Raw genomic sequence first — 6404 nt, 5'->3', positions numbered from 1 at the left:
AAATCCCCAAAAGGACATTTATTGAGCACTTATGATGAGTTAAGCACATCAGTCTTTGCAATCATTCTATCATGAAGGTACTATTATTTTTATTATTATTACTATTATTATTATTATTATTACTATTATTTCTGAGATGGAGTTTCACTCTTGTTGCCCAGGCTGGAGTGCAGTGGCGTGATCTTGGCTCACTGCAACCTCCGCCTCCCACCTCAAGCGATTCTCCTGCCTCAGCCTCCGGAGTAGCTGGGATTACAGGTGCCCGCCGCCATGCCCAGCTAATTTTTGTATTTTTGGTAGAGACGGGGTTTCACCATGTTAGCCAGGCTGGTCTCGAACTCCTGACCTCAGGTAATCTGCCCACCTCGGCCTCCCAAAGTGCTGGGATTACAGGCGTAAGCCACCGCACCCGGCCCAAAGGTACTATTATTATCCCTACCTTACAGATGGGAAGACTGAGGCTCAGTTCATTAACTAGCCAAGGTTGTGTAGCTACCTCATGGCAGAGTCAGGTTGTAACCCAGAGCTCACACTCTCTCCTGTGCCTACAATCAGGTGACCCCAGCTCAGTCCCTCCCCTTCTCTCAAGTCCTCTGCAAATATTGGGTGTGTTTCTAGGACAGAGAGATGAAAAATATCCTATTCCCCTGGTCCCTTGAGGCTCCCAGACTCTGAAGAACAGACACAATATATAACCTATTTGAGACGAGGCCTTTCAGAAGCACATTCAGTGAGTGACTTACAAACCGTGATCATTCTTGGTTAGCCCTCTTTGTGTGTTTCTGCAGAACTGCCCTGCTTACATATCTCTAATGGCTCCCCATTTTCCAGATAGGCCAGGTTGCCTTCCCGTCAAAACCAGGCCCAACTTAAGTATTGGTGATATTTCCCTTTTTTCTCTGATCAGGCTCCAGGAGCTCACCCGCCTCTAAATACTTCGTTCCACCGGTTCTCCTCACCTAGAATGCCCTCTCCACTAAACCCCTCTCTTCATCTACAAACAACACATCTATGTCCATAGTTGTTCATTGCCCACCATCCCAAAACAGCAGGATCCTGCAGACATCCTCACTCAGCTGAGTTTTATCTGCATTGTGGACAAAGGAAAATGTCGTATTTCTGGCACTTAAAGGGAAAATGTGAGCTGTACTTCTAATAATTAAAAACAAAGTCCCGGCCCGGTGTGGTGGTTCATGCCTGTAATCCCAGCACTTTGGGAGCGGAGGCGGGTGGATCACCTGAGGTCAAGAGTTCGAGACCAGCCTGGCCAACCCCATCTCTGCTAAAAATACAAAAATGGCTGGGCATGGTGGCTCATGCCTGTAATCCCAGCATTTTGGGAGGCCCAGGTGGGTGAATGACGAGGTCAGGAGTTCAAGATCAGCCTGGACAACATGGTGAAACCCCATCTCTACTAAAAATACAAAAAAAATTAGCTGGGCATGGTGGCGCATGCCTGTAATCCCAGCTACTCGAGAGGCTGAGGTAGGAGAATCACTTGAACCCAGAAGGCAGAGGCTGCGGTGAGCTGAGATCAGACCACTGCACTCCAGCCTGGGTGACAGAGTGAGACCCTGTCTCAAAAAAAACAAAAACAAAAAAACAAAAACCAAAGTCCCTGAAACCTTGGAATGTACCTCAACCAGTCTTATAAAAAATTACCTTTGGGCCGGGCATGGTGGCTCACACCTGTAATCCCAGCACTTTGGGAGGCAGAGGTGGGTGGATCACGAGGTCAGGAGATCAAGACCATCCTGGCCAACACGGTGAAACCCCGTCTCTACTAAAAATACAAAAAATTAGCCAGGCATGGTGGCACGCACCTGTAGTCCCAGCTACTCGAGAGGCTGAGGCAGGAGAATCACTTGAACCTGGGAGGCAGAGGTTGCAGTGAGCCAAGATGGAACCACTCCAGCCTGGGCAACACAGTGAGACTCCGTCTCAAAAAAAAAAAAAAAAAATTACCTTTGCCAGGTGGGGTGGCTCACGCCTGTAATTCCAGCACTTTGTGGGGCCAAGGTGGGCGGATCACCTGAGGTCAGGAGTTTGAGACCAGACTGACCAACATGGTGAAACCTTGTCTCTACTAAAAATGCAAAAATTAGCCAAGTATGGTGGTGCACGCTTGTAATCCCAGCTACTCAGGAGGCTGAGACAGGAGAATTGCTTGAACCTGGGAGGCGGAGATTGCAGTGAGCTGAGATCATGCCACTGCACTTCAGCCTGGGCAACGGCAAGACTCTGCCTAAAAAAAAAAAAAAAAATTGCCTTTATGGGTAGAGCAGGGATTACTGGATGAAAGCTCCAGAGAGACCCTCAAAACAGTTTATTTATTTTACTGACTGATTGATTTTGAGACAGGGTCTTGCTCTGTCACCCACGCTGGAGTGCAGTGGCACAATCACAGGTTACTGTAGCCTTGACATCCAGGCTCAAGCTATCCTCCCACCTCAACCTCCCAAGTAGCTGGGACTATAGCCACACACCACTACACCCAGCTAATTTTGGTATTTTTGTAGAGACAGGGTCTCCCATGTTGCCCAGGCTGGTCTTGAACTCCTGGGCTCAAGCAATTCACCTGCCTCAGGCTCCCAAAAAGTGTTGGGATTATAGGAGTGAGCCACTGTGCCCAGCCAAAAATAGTTTATTTATTGTAGTTATTAATATTTATTAATAAATAAATATTATTTATTTATTTATTTATTGAGACAGGGTCTCTTTCTGTCACCTGGGCTGGAGTGCAGTGGCACAATCTCAGCTCACTGCAACCTCTGCCTCCAAAGTTCAAGTGATTCTCCTGCCTCAGCCTCACGAGTAGCTGGGATTACAGGTGTGCGACACAACGCCCGGCTAATTTTTGTATTTTTAGTAGAGACGGGGTTTTGCTCTGTTGGCCAGGCCACACCTATAATGTCAGCACTTTGGGAGGTTGAGGTGGGAGGATCTTTTGAGCCCAGGAGTCCGAGACCAGCCTGTCTCCACAAAAAATAAGCAAATAAATAAATAAAAAATTAGTCAATTATGGTGGCATGTACCAGTAGTTCTAGCTACTTGGGAGACTGAGGTGGGAAGATCACTTGAGCCCAGGAGTTTGAGGCTGCAGTGAGAGATAGAGCAAGACTTCGTCCCTGAAAAAGGAAAAAAAGAGGTAGGTAAGTGCTATTATTATTCCCATTTTACAGATGAGAATTGAGGCTACAATTATGCAATGAGTAAGTCTCAGAGTGAGATTCAAAGCCTGTTTTAACCCAGCTTTAAAGCCTGAGACTTTGGCCACCTTGGACTCACAAGCCTGTGAACCACAGACAGCACAGGTCTGCAGTTGTATTTCCTGTGGGCTGTTCAGTGTTTTATAAAATAGAGAATTAGGCCGGGCGTAATGGCTCACGTCTGTAATCCCAGCACTTTGGGAGGCCGAGGCGGGCAGATCACAAGGTTGGGAGTTCGAGACCAGCCTGGCCAATATAGTGAAACCCCATCGGTACTAAAAATACAAAAATTAGCTGGGTGTGGCGGCGGGCACCTGTAGTCCCAGCTACTTGGGAGGCTGAGGCAGAAGAATCACTTGAACCTGGGAGGCAGAGGTTGCAGTGAGCCGAGATTGTGTCACTGCACTCCAACCTGGGCAAAGGAGCAAGACTCTGTCTCAAAAATAAAATAAATAAAATAAAATAAAATAAAGAATGAATTGCCAGTTTAAAACCCAGGAAATTGCCTGACACAGTGGCTCATGCCTGTAACCCCAGCACTTTGGGAAGCCAAGGCGGGTGGATCGCTTGAGCTCAAGAGTTTGAGACCAACCTGGGCAACATGGCAAAACCTTGTCTCTACAGAAATTAGCCAGGTGTAGTGGCGTGCACCTGTAGTCCCAGATACTCAGGAGGCTGAGGTGGGAGGATTGCTTGATCCCGGGAGACAGAGGTCGCAGTGAGCTGAGATCATGCCACTGCACTCCAGCCTGGGTGACACAGTGAGACCCTGTCTCAAAAAAAAAAAAAAAAAAAAAGGGAAATTTCCTATAAAATTGGGATTTTTCAGCTTCTCTTGAAATATCTAAAGATCTGGCTACACTGAACCTGAGTCCCATATGGCAACAATTGGCTGGGAGGAGTAGCAGTTGCTACAGTTAAAGGGGGTGTGTGCATTGCACTTTGACTTAGGACCCCCAGGCCCCACTCCACCACATTGACCTGCCTCATTCATCTGGTCCTTGGAAGCATTTGGGGATTTGTGTGTGTGTGTGTTTTTTTTGTTTGTTTGTTTGTTTTGAGACAGAGTCTCGTTTTATTGCCCAGACTGGAGTGCAGTGGTGCGATCTCAGCTCACTGTAACCTCCACCTTCTGGGTTCAAGCGATTCTCCTGCCTCAGCCTCCTAAGTAGCTGGGATTACAGGTGTACACAACCACGCCCGGCTAGTTTTTGTATTTTTGGTAGAGACGGGGTTTCATCATGTTGGCCAGGCTGGTCTTGAACTCCTGACCTCAGGCGATCCACCTGCCTCGGCCTCCCAAAGTGCTGGGATTACAGGTGTGAGCTACCACACCCAGCCCTTGGAAGCATTTGAATTTGTGACTCCTGGGTCCATACTTTTTAACAGTTGGAATTCTCTTGCAATGTACTGAGCTCCCCATCACTGGAAATGTGCAAACTCAGGCTAGATGGCTACTGTAGGGATGTCAGAGAGGGATTTCAAGAGCCAGTTGGGTAATTAGATCAGATAACATACATTATGCTTTCCAGCCCTGCAATGACAAATATTTACTTAAGACTTTGCAGCATATATTTTTGAGAACTAACTTCCCCTCTGGTTTCAACTTACTGTTTCAGTCTTTCCTTTCCCTTTCCCTTGGTTTCTTGATCTATTTATATATTTTTAATCATACTATTATACTGTATGAATTCCTGTAAGCTTCCTCAAATCTTTTCTGGGAATAAGGGGAACAAATGAATCTATACATAAATATTTACCTAAAGGGTTTGGTTCCAGGTACTGAAGAGAAACAAAAAGAGAATTATAAGTTACAACTGCCAAGTTATCTCAGGTCTCTCCGAGATTATCAGACTCAAAGCAATAAAGGCAACAAGAAAGAAAGAGCTAAGAGTCTGGGATATGAGCATGTGCCTAGGTGCTCCCAACCCACTGTCTTAGGAAAGGCAGCCTCAACGTTTATTGCTCACCCTTTGTTTAAAATACATTTTTTTTTTTTTTTTTTTGAGACAGGGTCTCGCTCTGTCACCCAGGCTGGAGTGCAGTGGCACAATCTTGGCTCACTGCAACCTTCACCTCCCAGATTCAAGCGATTCTCGTGCCTCAGCTTCCCAAGTATCTGGGATTACAGGCGTGTGCCACCACTCCTGGCTAATTTTTGTAATTATAGTAGAGACAACATTTGTCCGTGTTGGCCAGGCTGGTCTTGAATTCCTGACCTCAAGTGATCCGCCCACCTCGGCCTCCCAAAGTGCTGGGATTACAGGCATGAGCCACCGTGCCCGACCTAAAATAGATTTTTAAATTCCATAGCCAGGCATGGTGGTTCATGTCTGTAATCCCAACACTTTAGGGGGCTGAGGCAGGAGGATCACTTGAGGCCAGGAGTTTAAGATCAGCCTGGGCCACACAGTGAGATCATGTCTCTACAAAAATAAAATAATACAATAAATTCTATAAATAATGTGGCAGTTTTTAAAGAAGTGGCTGCAAATTCCTTGACACTCCTCCCGTTGGAGGGGGAGTCTATGTCCCCTTTCCTTGAATCTGGGTGGCTCGTGGCTGATTTCACCAATAGAGTATGGCAGAAGTGATGCTATGTGACTTCTGAAGTTGGGTCATAAATAAACATGCAGCTCTGCCTGGTTCTCTTGGAATATTCTTTCTCCAAATGCTTCTTCCTGGAATATTTCCTCTTGGAACACAGCTTCCATGCTTCAAGGAGGCCTAGGCCACAGTGAGAGACCATTTGTAGGTGTTCTAGTCCATGGTTCTAGCTGAGCCCAACATGCTAGTCATCCAAACCCAGGCACCAGAAACGTGAGTCATCACCAGCTGTTCTCATCTCCCAGCTCAGGCTCCATATATCAGGAAGCAGAGACAAACCAATTCTGTTGGGCCTTGTGCAAATTTCTGACCCACAGAATCTGTGAATGGAATAAAAGGATTGTTGTTTCATGCCACTAAGTTTGGGGTGGTTTGCTATCCAGCAACAGACAATTAGACCAGTTACCCAGGAACACAGTTATTGCAAATGATTCAAACCATCCAGAAAAATAAGTAGTATAAAAATGATAGGTCCAGTGGGGCGTGGTGGCTGACGCCTGTAATCCCAGCACTTTGGGAGGCTGAGGTGGGCAAATCACCTGAGGTCAGGAGTTTGAGACTAGCCTGGCCAATGTGGTGAAATCCTGT

Source organism: Pongo abelii, chromosome 21 (genome assembly GCF_028885655.2).
Source record: "Pongo abelii isolate AG06213 chromosome 21, NHGRI_mPonAbe1-v2.0_pri, whole genome shotgun sequence".
NCBI lineage: Eukaryota > Metazoa > Chordata > Mammalia > Primates > Hominidae > Pongo > Pongo abelii.
This window is presented reverse-complemented; position numbering follows the sequence as displayed.